Consider the following 15,247-nt stretch of genomic DNA (forward strand, 5'->3'; position numbering starts at 1 on the left):
CTTTGCACGGTGCAAAGTGGCTAGTTACTAGTTTTGTGCTTTTAATGTAATTAAAATAATTTGTAATTTTTAACAATTAGAGCGCACAGTGAATTCAGGTCTTCCTACAGTGCTTAACATTAGTAACAGTAGTGAATAATTCCTTTTTTCTACTCCCGTCTGTAAAATGCCTAATTACACACCGATCTATCGTGCGGTAAGCGTCACTTTTCCACGTCACTTTCGTTTCCCACTGATCCGAGCCACTTCCGATATTTTCGGGATTTTATCGCACAGATTTGAGAGCATTCGGATGTTTTGAAATTTGACGTTTGTTAATTCTGACGGTCATGTCAATGAAAGTATTTGTGTTGTTTTGCAAAAATGTACCCAAAAACTAACGGTCGTAAAAAAAGTATATTATGCAACACGTTCGGTAAACTTTTTACGTCACTCGTTTATTAAACACTCGCTCCCCTGCGCTTCGCTCGTGTCAAATAAACTCATGAGTCAAATGGCGTTTACCGCACTTGTTGCATAATATACTATTTTCTACTCCCGTCTGTTAAATACCTAATTACACACCGATCTAGCGTGTGGGAAGCGTCACTTTACCACATTACTTTCGTGTCCCACTGATCCGAGCCACTTCGGACATTTTCGGGATTTTACCGCATGGGTTTGGGAGCAATCGGATGTTTTCGGAGATATTTCCCACGCCTTGACGCCTGACGGTAATATCATGGAATGTATTGGTGTTGTTTTGCGAAAATGTACCCAAAAACTAATGGTCGTAGAAAAAGTATAGTATGCAACTCGTTCGGTAAACTTTTTAAGTCACTCGTTTATTAAACACTCACTCCGCTCCGCCTTCCTTGTGTCAAATAAACTCGTACTAGTAATATACTAGTTTTCGACTCCTTAACTAACGGTCGTAGAAAAAGTATAGCATGCAACACGTTTGGTAAACTTTTTAAATCGCTCGCTCCGCTCGTGCCAAATAACCTCGTGACTCAAATGCCGGTTACCACACTTGATGGATAATATACTATTTCTATAGAGCGAGAGTTCCCACGCGTTCCGAAGCGTTGACCGCCTTTGTGTAAAATTGTAAGGGTGATTATATCGCGTTCGTCGTCGAAAGGTTTATTTTTCAGTCGCAGATGGAATTTCGAATAGAATTTCAAAAATAAGACATTTGAGTCAAGAGGTTATTTGGCACTAGCGGAGCGAGTGTTTAATAAACGAGTAACTTGAAAAGTTTACCAAACGTGTTGCGTGTATACTTTTTCTACGACCGTTAGTTTTTGGGTACATTTTCGCAAAACAACACGAATACATTCACTGACGTGACCGTCAGAATCGACAAACGTCAAAATTCAAGCCGGGCGGTAATATGTCCGAAAACATCCGAATTGCTCCCAAAGCCCAACGGTAATATCCCGGAAATATCCTAGGTAGCTGGGATTCATGGAAAACTGACTGATAAAATGACACTTCCCGCAGTAAGCGGCATTTGACTCACGAGTTTATTTGACACGAGCGGAGCGAGTATTTAATAAACGAGTGACTTAAAAAGTTTACCAAACGTGTTGCATGCTATACTTTTTCTACGACCGTTAGTTAGGGAGTCGAAAATAGTATATTATGCAACAAGTGCGGTAAACGCCATTTGACTCATGAGTTTATTTGACACGAGCGGAGCGCAGGGGAGCGAGTGTTTAATAAACGAGTGACTTAAAAAGTTTACCGAACGTGTTGCATAATATACTTTTTTTACGACCGTTAGTTTTTGGGTACATTTTTGCAAAACAACACCAATACTTACGTTGACATGACCGACAGAATTGACAAACTTCAAATTTTAAAAGCGTGGGAAATACCTCCGAAAACATCCGATTGCTCCCAAACCCGTGCCGTAAAATCCCGGATATGTCTGAAGTGGCTCGTATTCGTGGGAAACGAAACTGACGTGGTAAAGTGATGTTTCTCGCACGCTAGATCGGTGTGTAATTAGGTATTTTACAGACGGGTGTAGAAAAAAGGAATTATTCACTACTGTTACTAGTGTTAAGTACTGTAGGAAGACCTGAATTCACTGTGCGCTCTAATTGTTGAAAATTTAAATTATTTTAATTACATTAAAAGCACAAACCTAGTAACTGGTCATTTTGCACCGTGCAAAGGCGAACCAAACTGAACTGAAAAAATGAAGAAAATTTTGCAATAGAAAAAGGCGCTCGCTAAATTAATGGCCATTCTTGTCTTTCTCTCGCTCATTAATATTAATGTAAGACTGGAGTGCTCTCATTTTTTAATTATAGTATTTACCGACATACATATTTATATTTTACGATAGACCATGTTTTGTTTAAATATTTGAAAAAAATTACTTATTAAATTTTTTGATTTACCTTATTAAAAAAGAACTACCAAAAAACCTCATGCAAATTGATATATTTATGAATTTTAAATATTTTCTAACGTTTTTTTACATAGTACGCATTTTTTCAGGAGTTTAATAAATGCTTAAAATACGTACATACCTTTTTACGTAATATTTTTTATTAAATCAGTCAAAATGGGTAGTGAAAATTTGTTTATATTTTTCTTATTTTCATCCTCGAATGGGTTAGTTTTGGGTAGTTTTGAATCAACTAGTCGGCTTACATTTTTCGAATATATCTGCCAACTAGTCTTATTATGACCTTAAATACGCGCGTTTCCAGAATTCCGTAGTCGCGCATTTAATAACAACATATAACGCAATTGTTTACCTCCGCGTCCATAGAATCGAAAACGGACACGGTCGAAATCATTAAAAAGCCCGAGACGCATATACGTAAACAAACCGTAAAACGGCTAGCGTTTCCGGATTTCCTTCGCGCTTAAACTTATTCAAATACCTTCGTGTACATAAAATTGTTATGGCGGCAATTAGTTTAAACCGAAAAACGCGGCAATCATGTATATATGTACGTTCTGAGATTCGCGCATGTACGCGTGCGTATGCAGTCCGGGTGTCGAGAAATCGCTTTCAAGATCAACGACGACGTCAATTTATTAATTGGACGTTCGTCGCATAAAACCATAAAATACGAACTTGTTCGCGGTCACCGGCGGATTCAGGTTATCACACTATACGCAGTATCTGATTGCTAACAATATTAAATAGGAAGTAGTGGGCTTCAAAGGTGCCTCCAAATCGACATTAATAGATCGGTTCGACATTTTTCGTATGACTTTTATTTTAACCAAAATCTAGAGAGTTTGTTATTGTTCGAACTGAGATCTTGGCGAAGCGTCTGCAATATTCGAGTCGGAGTTCAACAAACGAACGCATGATATCAAATTTAAAGCAAGTAACAGTAACAAGCAAAAGCAATAATCGGCAGTAACTGTAAAAATTAAAGTAAAAACTAAGGTGAAACAAAATAGAAAATCCACAGTAGCTTTTCAGCATGTCCATCATGTATAAACAACTTCTAGTTTATAGCATTAGAAACAAAATCTGTGTTACTTAGGTGGGCTACAGCTTCTCTAATACACCTTTGTAGTTCATTTACCGTAGCGCATCTTTCTTTATATACCACATCTTTAATTGTCCACCATTAAAAAAGTCCAGTAGGGTAAGATCTGAACTTCGAGGTGGCCACAAGATGTTTCCATTTTGTCCTATGCAAAGATTGTAATTTTGATTTAAGAATTCAGTGAAATCGTTTCCCCGGTTGTACGGAGCGTCAGCTTGCTGCCATATTAATTGAGCACGTTTAAAAACAGATATTTCATTTACTATTAATTTCTAGAGTTTAAGTTTTCATTATTAAATTTATGAATAAATAAAAAAAATAAATAAATTATATTTATTAAACTCTTCACAAGTATTGGCAAGGACAAACTGGAAGCACAAATTAAGAATGCCGAAGAACAACAGGGCTTCACAAAGGGACGGTCAACAACAGACCCAATGTTCATAATAAAACAAATAAAAGAAAAGGTCACAGAGTACAACATGCCAGCGTATATCTGCTTTATTGACCTAACATTTGATAGGGTCCGATTGGGAGACGTTTTACATATATTAATGGAAAATACGGCACCAGCAAACATAACGAAAATAATTCACAACCTAAATAACAATAACGTAACAAAGGTCAAGGTAGGAGATCAATTCACTGAAAATATCCCAACACCGGGGGGATTCACACAGGGTGACAGTCTAAGCCCCCTTTTGTTTAATCTCCCCATGGACAAAATAATAAACAAAGTAACATGGCTCAACCTCTGATACAGACTGAGCAACAAAAGATTTGGAATGGTGTGCTACGCCGATGATGCAGCAATCATCACGACCTACAGAGATAACTGTTCCAGTTCTTCCTAGAAAGCCGCCAACTCAATATGAACATTTCCATCAGCAAGACTAAATGTATCTCAATCGCGAAGGATCCGCTGGTGGTGGAGGACAAACCCATAGAACAAGTGATGCAATTTAGATATCTGGGCATACATATATCAAGCACCCACGACCCAGTTATAGACATAAGGAGCCAGATTAACAAAGCATCCGCACTATCAGGATGCCTACGAGATATAAGGATGGCAAAATTAGAATCTACAAGACTTGTATCAGACCCATCATGACGTACGGCACGGAAGTCCGCGGAGATACCAACAAGACGAAACAAATGCTGAGGGTAGCAGAGATGAAAACACTGAGGACAATAGTGGAGAAAACAAGAAGAGACAGAGTAAGAAACACAGATGTCAGAGGGCAGTGCAGGATACAAGATTGTAACGGGTTTAATTTGTCATTGGCTACTTCGACTTATGTTTCTCACATGTAGGTTAATAATGCTCGGAGACTACCTATTAAATGTTTTATTCTCACAATTACACACTGTCTTAATCCTCAAAACTACTGGTATTGCTAATTATTCTTCACTACTTCATTCTGTTCGGACACACTGTAACTGCTTAATTGCTAGGTATGGTTTGCCTGTCTTAAAATAAATGTAAATAAGTGTAAGCCCTTGCATTTTTGCTGCAATTTAAGATGTTACTGCAGAATGCGGTTGGATTGCACGAGACGATCGTCCTGTATTCCTTCTTATTTCCGAACTAACGGCAATTTCTATTCTTATATCCCTTGCTTTCATTTATTTACACTTGTTGCTTTTTGGATAGGTTATATTTCAATCCTCTGTCAACGCGAATGTACCCGGCCATTAGTACAGTTAAGCACTCGACCTTTGGCCCACGTTCGTCTTCGATTTCCTAAGACGTTTCTGTGTAATCTCGTTCATGTGTGTGTAATAATTGGTTATTATTGGTAATAGCGGGTAGTAGTTAGGTAATATTTGGTCTCTTTGCGTTGATTAACTTCTGTCATTATTGGCCCATTGACCCTAGTGGTGTCAGAACCGAACATCGTATTGCCAGCACCATCGGTCTCTTTTTTGGAACTTTGTGAAACTTCATCGGTCTTTCTTTCTTTGGCTTTTCGATTTTCGCCGGTGCAAGTGGTTGCAAGAATAAGTTTGTGGCATCTCGTAGTTTTCGAGGATTAAACCGGATTGAAATCGTATAGAAGTTGCGGATCGTCGTCTTGTTGGTAGTATTTTGCTTGGATGTCCCCAACATTACAGCTTAAGCTGGATTAAAGCTAACCAACCTAGCACCTGGCACTCTTCACCGCCACCCACGATCATCAGGCGTAAGTTTCACAATGTATTTTACGCTTTGCAAGTAATTATGAACACCGCAACTCATTATTTTGTTTTGTAGGGTTTTGGTTTTGGTTTTGGCTTTGGTTTTCCTTTTGGAACCAGTTATTGATTGTTGGACTGGTTTTGGCTTCCCATTTGGTACTGGGTTCCCTAGTTCCGATTCATTTGGATTTGGTGCCTCTTTCCTTCGTGAACGGCACGCGTTTTGAATTCTGCAACCCAGGAATTCGTCAAGTCATAGTTAGCTCTGTTCCGGACGTTGCAGTGCATATCTCCTCGTCCAAGAGTGATAAGCATTCGTGCTTATCCCACTGACTGGTGAACCCGTAGGCAGTATACAGCACAGCTATCTTAGAGCTTGCCCCACTCGTTCGTTGCTGGTAACTGAAGGATCACAGATAAGGCCATTTTATTTACGTTCCGGTTAATTTTATGCCTATTAAATACAAATTTCAATTTTTCGACATCAATACAAATTAAAGAGCTCAGTTAGGGTAAAGATAAAGTACACAATTATAGAAACATTTTTTTTGTGAGAATTATTTGTAAACGATCTATCGTAACCAAGCTTCCTGTGCTTAGTGTGTACTTAAGCCAATATATGGAGATTTAAACTGACGTGCCTGTCTTATTTATTTATTATTTTTTGGCCCAGAACTTTGTTAACTTTGTGAGTTTGTTTGGTGGCTAGTGAGCAAGGACACTAGTCACTATTACCAGATTATAGTATAGGTTGGGGTTTTGTCCTAGCTGGCGTCCCGGTTTCCAACCTTTTATTTATTTATTTATTTTTTCTATAACCCGCCCATATTTTGAGATACTGAGCTGCTTGGGCCCTATACTTACTGCTTTCAATCAGTAGCAAAGTGAGCATAGTATAATAGGATTGCTTTGGTCTCCCCTCCACCTTCAGTGGAAAAGAGACGTGGCAAGATATTGTGAGATGGGGAAGACAACGGAAAAGGCAGTGGTACAACCATGTAAGATGGATGGACGACAACAGACTTCCGAGAATAGCCCTGGAAAACAACCCGCCCGGCCTAAGACGTCCCGGGAGACCACCTAAAAGATAGTTCGCAATCCACATCACAGGAAAAGATGCTGAGGCAGCTTGAGAATTAACAGATCGACAGATCTCCAAGAAGTAGAAAAAGTTTTCATTAAAGAAAATTGGCTTTATAACCTTTGATGTGTATATTCCGCACCACACTTTCACAGATCGGCTGCCTTGTCATTTTACTTTCAACATCCTTTTCTTATTTTCATCATTCCAGTAATATGTGTTTTCCCGATTAAAAATTAGGGCTCATCGGTCCAAACTTAAATGCTTTTCGCTTTTCGCAACTAGGCGGAGCGTTGAATATAATTCTGTGCTCAAATAGTAATTTCGAAGCTGACTCGGTTGTTGACCATGATTTAGTTATATCTGATATCTGATCATCTCGAAATCAAGTGTACCTTTAAGTGATTATTGTCCAAACCTAAGCTAATTTTTCATACATATCAGAATTTCAAGAACTTTGATGGTAGTCGCTTTGATAATCTGTACTATCTGAAAAACATTAACGATAAAATGATATTTTTTAATACACTGGTGACAGAATTATTCGATCGTCATGTTCCCGTCAGCACCTAAAAGAGCACCTTGTCCCGCAATTATACCAGTAGTAACACGTTTAGTAAATTTTTGCGTTGAAACTCCCACTTGTCCTGAGTGTTGAAAGAGCACATTGCAGTACTAAAATCTAATTTACCAAGGAAATTGAAGGATCTGCGCTTCATTAACCTACATTATCTAAAGTTTTCGAGCCCGTCTTAATAAATAACTGAAACAAAATCCAGATGTTAGTAGGGTTTTTCCCGCAGTGCAGTCGGGGTTTCAGGTAGATCACAGTTGTTCAACTGCTGGCGAATTAACTATCTTGGTTCTCTTAGACTTTAGCAAAACCGTCGACAAACTCGATCATTCCCTTTTAATCGCTAAAACGCCTTATCACTTATCGCAAATTACTTAACTGCGTAGCAGGCAGGCAAGATTTACTTGAATCTTTGCACATCACCTTCGAAACTTGCGGTATTCCCTATTCTCGGGTCTGTACACTTTTCCCTCTACAGTACGTCTCAGCTTATAGGGCACTTGTGTCATTACTTTGCTCGCTTGTATGCTGACGACTCTCGTTTAAACCCGAAAATATCGCTAACGCCAACGATAAGATTAATTCAATTCAAGAATTCTGTCTAATAATGACAGTGGCTGCTTGAGCCTAGATCCAGCGAAATCACAGGTGCTACTCCGTATCAAAAGTAGCAGGTAATAATACATTGGTTAACAATAAACGTCACCAATGGTGTCAGGTGAGGAGTAATTAAAAAAAGTATTTTTAGATCGATGCCGTCCACACCTTTTGCACTTGACTTAATTTTAGATATTACTCTTTCCATATGTTCCTCTGTTGCGGTTGCGAAATTAAGCCGATTAGTTGTTCTGTCATACAAATGACACAAATACAACTTCTTATTGAATGAAGAACTATTTATTGAATCGATGATGTAACGAGTCAAACCAAAGGTATGAATTTCGGGGTTCCACAAGGAACGTCTTTAGGACCACTGTTATTCTCCATTAATCTTAATTTGTGGGTATGTATGTCCCTCGGATTCTCAAGCTTCAGGATGTCAGTTAAGCTAACATGGATACCAAGTCAGCAGTTGCGCTTCCGCTCGGAATGCCGATCCTCATCTTGATCTTCGGGTGGTTTGAAACTTAAGAAAATGCATTTAAAACTTCATAACCTAACACACATTTGTAAATTAATATATTTAATAATATTAAAAGAGAAACGACGAATTAAAGTAATTAGATTTAGGTGTATATCAATAATGTTTGACATTTAGCATCCATTTTAACAATAATTTTGAGTTTCGTTGATGTGAAAAGTCGTGTCGTTAGAACATATATCATTTATATCGATTATGAGACCCAACACCGGAAACAAAAATCGTAATCCAAATATAAAACTTTTTAAATGATGGCGTAGGCATTTCCTATATTTACAGTAATCCACATCGCAGGAAGGTAACTCGGAAAGCGAATCAAATACGGCACATCGTTATTGCTGCAACCATAAAGATGCGATGTATGCGATAAGGAACGGTAACTAGATACCCAATTTCCCGTTTCGACTGTCGCTAAAGGTAAACAAGGCGTGCAAAATAAGATCGCATAATTAAGTGCAGGATATCCTACGTATAACTGTGTTTTATCTGAAAAATCTGCGAAACTATAAAGCGACTTGGCCTGCGCTGCCGAATCTACGCGAAAAACAGTGAAGCTATAAGTGAATACCGCATAATAGTAGATCACTTTTACAGGAAAACTATGAATTGTTTGCTGGCGTCAAAAATACTTGAAAAGTGTAAAGCCAGTACAGAAGAAAATGTTTCAAGTTGATGAAACGTCTAAACTAATCAAAACATGACATGGCATGGTATGACAAAAATATAATCAGTATTCCTCTAACATTTATGGGCTATTAAGTTGCCTTTAGGAAAATGAAAGAGACTAAAGCTAGAAAGGATTTTTTAAAGAAGGTTTGCTAACTTTTCTCATACGGGAGATTACCATAAGAATATAAATTCGGATGGTTTCGAAAACTATTTTAATGAAATGATAAAATATGCTGTGCCTGCCAGTAGTAGTTAAGCAAACTGTCTCAAACAAGAAATTAAATTTTATAAAAATTGATAAAGAAGAACCTATCGTTAGTGTTTTCTTGAGGTTTCTTTTTCTTTATTACTTCTATTAGCCACGATCATTCAGCCAACCATAGTTCAGCTTAGTTCAAGTAAGGTTAACGATTTCGTTCACAGCAAGACACGTATTCTATGACTTGATAACACCAACAATTCATCTCAGGTTCCAAGTTGAACTTTGAACGACTCAAAAAAAAAGAAGATTACGGCAAGGACCATCCAGACCTACAGAGAGAATTTTTAATCGATTCCAACGGATTCTGGTAGTTTCGAACGGAGGTTAACCCGCAATGCAATTATTACTTCTTTATCTTAATTGGTTTTTTGGCGGCCAATTAGCAACGAACTTAATGACAAAGAAAAGATGTATACATACATAACTAGAAGTCTGACTTTATAACACAACATTGTGCACGAAGTACTAAGCCATTATGAAGCCATAATTTGAGGTAAAAGAGACACGGTGCCAAAGTTCGCCATAACGACACGGTGACTGCGTAAATTCACCACAACTTTCTAACTGGCGCTAAAATAAATCCCTTGATCTAGCCGAGTTCAATTACTCGAGGCACCAGTTTGTTTGGGTTTGGTTTCTTGGCTTTAATTCGAACCTTATTTTAGAAACGAGACTTGAGAAGTGTCCAACAAGGTAGGGATTGTCTTGTTGAAGGAGGGAACCCCTTTTTTATGGTGGATGGCAGGTTAGATGTTTATGATAGGCGATTACGACACGATAATCCAATTTTCAGCATAAAATTAATTAGTTATAAATACATTATTTTGCATAAAAAATTAGAAAACATTTGAGTTGCAAAAATATGTGCCCCAAAAAGTTGTGACTTCTGACGTGTACATTTGTGGTCTTCCTTATGGCACTGCTGGTTCAAATATGTGTGCAGCAAAAAATTATGGAAATTTATTAATTTCTAGAAAATCGCTGAAAGTAGGTATGGGAAAATAGACAAAAACAATAAATACAATATTATGAAAATATGAAAGATGACGCTATTTTTTATAAGAAGCGACAACGTTGCGTTTTTAACTGACTACAAATTTTGTTCGATAAATTTCTAGGCTATATTAAATCCTTGATCGAACTATATATTAGTATAAAGTGCGGTATGGAAGAAATCAATTTTTTTTGCCTGGTAGCGTTAACGTTTGTGACACTCCCGGTATTTCGCTAATATTGATAATCGCTTTCTTTCATGCATTACCTGGCCTGCAAAGGTTAAAGCATTTATTGTTCAAGTATAATTAAACGTGATAATTATTATTTTTAATGTTGCATTGATACCAACGTTATGAAAATAGAAATATTTAATAATTGCGATAATTACGTTGACATTATTAATATTAGTCATTTCGAAAGCTGCCATGCAAAATTAGGCATGAAAATAATTATAATAACATTAACCAACGTCGGAGAAATGCGTTGCGTAGCCAATCAAATTACAAGAGATAAGCGATTCGTCCTTATCTTCGCCACACACTTTTATGTATAGGATTGTTTCTATAGGAAATATCAGCCTGGCACGTTCTTTTTTTGAGAGGGGCTCAATGGTGAATTCCAGAACGCACCATTTTCTTTTGTTTTCAAGCATTTGATGTTTTGAATTCACAAAAGGGTAGTAACTAAACTAATGTGACCCAACCAATAGTTTGTTTAGCATTGCAAAATTCTTATTTCTCATCAAGTGCAGGTGGTAAAGTCTGTTCATAGATATAAGAAAGAGACTAACTGATACGAATTAAGGAAAGACCCGGGCAATCTTTAAGAATGATATATGGCCGAACAGGTCCGTACTTTGCCTAGAATTTAATTAATTGGGGGTTTTGTTAGGAAATATACTAAACAATATCTATTTATTTATGTATGTATTTATGTTTAAATCTAAAATAAAATTAGAAATTATTTTTATTACCTACTTAAATTACTTAAAATTATTCACATAATATATCTGTATCACTATCGCTATGATTGCCTGTTCTAATTATTATTTTTCTATATTTGCCCAACTTTGTGGAGGGATCTTAAAAACTTCAGTTTCTATAAGTTTAAGGACATTGGAGTTAACACGGGGAAAAACATTATTACAACAAATGGCAGATTTCTGTTGGTGCCAAACATGTTCAATGGGATTAAATATACAGTGGTAAGGTGGAAGGAAGTCTTAAAACTGTATGCCCGAGATTGCTTGCAAAATTATCACAAACGTATTCCTTATGTAGGTTCAAGGAGGAAGAGGTTTTAGTCTACTGTGATAACTTGCATTGGCCATTACAATTACGCTATTAGGATGAATTTTTGGAACTAGTTTGTTTTTAAACCAGCTTTCAAATGAGTCAGCGGTGGTAATCCAGAGAAGAATTTTTAATATTTTTCGCAGACAGAGAAAGTACATTTGGAATCCAATCATCTTTAGAGCCAGCATGCAAAATAGTTATTCTTTTACCTCTTACCCTTATCAGTTGAGTCAACCCAACTCTTTTCCGGAGTATAATAAGTGTCGAACCAGGTTTCATCCAAGTAAATAATTGGCCTTTGTTGTTCTCTGTAAATCCTAATCTAGATATTCCAGTCGCCATTTCCGAATTCTAAAAGATTCTATTAAAACTTGCCTTTTGCCAATTTTTTAAAATCTAAAACCCATGTGTTGAATACCCTTCGATAACGTAGTTCTGCCACATTTAACACCGGTTTCATCTTTTTCAAGCCTCCTAATTAAGATATTTAATGTAGGCACGCTTTGTTCCTCGGATAACTGGTAACTTTTACGCCGTATTATATCTTGATCACATTCATCTACGCTCGAGAAAATGTCAGCATCGCTTCCCTTTTTCCTCGCTGAAATGGGATTATTCACAATTTTCCATACAGTTGATCTTGGAATTTTCGTCAATGTAGCCGTTTCTTCTAAAGATGCTTGTTTGCTGGCACCACGTTCAATGAGAGTCAAATAAACATTGTTTATAACTTCCTTAGTCTCTATAGAATAGTGTGGGCGGGAGCATTTCCTGAGATACACTAGACTCGCACATATTTTGCATAATTCGCACACGATTCAACACACGCTGTATTACACACGAAATAATAATGATTACTAATAAACTTACACGAAGTAGTATATCAAACCAAAGAATATTAAACACAGGTAGGTATAAAATTATTTTCTATTACCGACCACAATTTTACCTGAATTTAAATTCCGAAACTTTACGTAATAATCTTGTTGCATTCTATGAACAGACCATACCGTACCATCCATGTTTGGGTTAATTTATGGCTTTGGCTGAAAATTGTGTGTCAAAAGATAAGGTATCTCCAGAAGTAATTGTCTTAAAGACTTGGGGTGCAAAAACCTATGACCAAAGGCGCCAAGAGAAAATAAAAATTTCTAGAGTAACCGCCAGGAGGCGTAATAAACTAAATTACAAGTTAAAATGAACACCGTTTTAAAGTTGGTATAAATTCGTTTTTTTTTTCATAGAATTGTTTCTGTTTTACCTCTTAAAGGAAATTGGTAGGGGGCGGAAATAAGAGTTAATAACTTCAGAATGGTTAAAAGCATTTTGTCAAACTTGGAATCGTCTTGGAGTGGTCTCGCCTGTAGAGGGCGTTTTGACAATTACTTTTCGGGATGGGGTTGAGTGTCTTTCTTAATTGGCCACCTGGTGTACATAGTATTAGGTACCCGCATTTTTTTATTAAACACTATACAAAAAATTGATTACACAGAAATTAAATTATCATCATGCTGAACTGTCAGTTCTCTGGTGCAATGGTGTCCTGCTAGGTGTTACAAATCCTTTCATTTGCGTCCATATAAGTTCTATAGGATTTAGTTCGCAACAACACAAGTGTAAATTTGCTATGTGTAATATTTCGTTGTGTGGCAAAATTCAATATTTTTTGCTGGTTTACCGGTCAATAATTTCTTGTTTGAATGATAGCTTCCTTTCTTCCTGGAGATATTTTATCATTTCACGAAAATCGTCTTCAAAAACATTCGAATTAGTCTGTCATTAAAGTGTTAGTGTAATAAAATAATTTTTGTTCGACAAATTTTATCTACAAAAAGAGTTCAGTTTTGAAGGTACAAAAAGGATATTTACACATTTTTTTAGGCTGTTCTTTGAGTAGACTAAAATTGCCGTAACAGGTGTATCTTATTTTGTTTTTTTAGTAATCACTTATAGTGTAAACTCAGTGTTTTCGATAGCGAGTTCTGGTTTTCACCATTGAAGCTACCGACCGCGAATGTAAAATGAAAAATCCATTTTTTCAAACCTGTTATCGCACAGTTTGCGCACTATGTATATTTTTAAAATGAAATTTGTATATCTCGGGAATATTACCTCAACTTCTAACCAAAATCGAACAAAAATATTTTGTTTTGACGACATGGGCGTAAATGTAAATCCAAGACTTTGTTCAGCCTACCTGATTTAGGCCCCAAAGCTTCTGAGGTCAATGCCAACGGATTGTATTTACGGTGAACGATTTCTCAATCGGACATTGATTTTTGGCAACCACTTCAGACACGTTTGTACTTGCCATTAACATAATACTTAACGTCTGATTAATACCTACGTCAATGTTAATTTATTACGCCATAATCATTATGCAATGGGGTCTGGCCGGTATGAAAAAGCGTGTACTTATTTGTTTACACCGGTAATTGTTTGAAACGTTTTCGAATATGGCATTTTTCGACCCAATATCTAAGGAACTACATTGAATTCCTCCAAAATCATACAGTAATGTTCCGTTTTACAAAATACAAAGTTATTAAGTGTGCTCATCATTTTTTTTCTTTTAAAGCTCAAAGATGAGACTAATAGTTACATCACAGTATAGCGGTTTTAAATGGGATTCCTCAAGGAGGCTTGTGAGGTCGTCTTTTTTTTTAATGCACTTTTTCTTGCCCGACGATACTGTTTCTGCTTTTGCTGCCGCTTTAAAACTGCCTGACATCGTATTCTACCGAAGTATTTAAATTGCAAAAGCGAACCCTTAATGCAATCTTTTCTAAACATCGTTATTTTGCTTTTGATAACAAAATTCCTGGTCAATCCGTCCGTTGTGTACAATTGTCCAGTTGTCATCATTTTCCGACCCAAAAAATTGTAGATGATGCGTCATGCTTTTTGTAGCTTAAATGAGTTTTTTTGACTGTGATAATAGTTTATTATAATTTTTTTTCCTATATAGGTGTGTTTAAACTGTTTTGTTTTAATTTTGACAATATTCGACACTTTCCATTTAAATAGATGTAAATTATTTTTGAACTTTGAAATGTATTAAGTACGAAGGATATGCATTCCAACTCTTTTATTTTTCGTTTTTGAAAAAAAAAAGACGTTACCATTTATATTGACAATTTTTGATGCAAACAATTTTCGAGATGGGTGATTTCTACTTCAATTTTCATTAAAAAAAAAGAAATTTCCAGAAAATAGCGTTATTGTTTCTTTGTCTAGAAAATGTCTGGTATTTTACTGTACTACGATAGGTTGATCCGCCCTGTATAGTTAAAAACTTTTAGGATTGGTGAATATCTCGTGCAAAAAAAAAAATCAGGAATTCGTGCTCTTGTTTAGGTTTTTACAACCGCCAATAGGGGCGCCGTATTTTCGATAAACCACATGTATGGAACTGGGGTTTGGTTTTAGCCTTCATTGTTAAGTATTAGCTATGTGTGTCAACTGAATATATAACTTAAATATATAAACTTAAAGAATCGCTAAAATTGGCAGAAAACTTGAGCTACTGTAAAAGTATT

The sequence above is a fragment of the Cylas formicarius genome, unplaced genomic scaffold (assembly GCF_029955315.1).
Source record: "Cylas formicarius isolate icCylForm1 unplaced genomic scaffold, icCylForm1.1 PGA_scaffold_6__28_contigs__length_40554024, whole genome shotgun sequence".
NCBI classification, from domain to species: domain Eukaryota; kingdom Metazoa; phylum Arthropoda; class Insecta; order Coleoptera; family Brentidae; genus Cylas; species Cylas formicarius.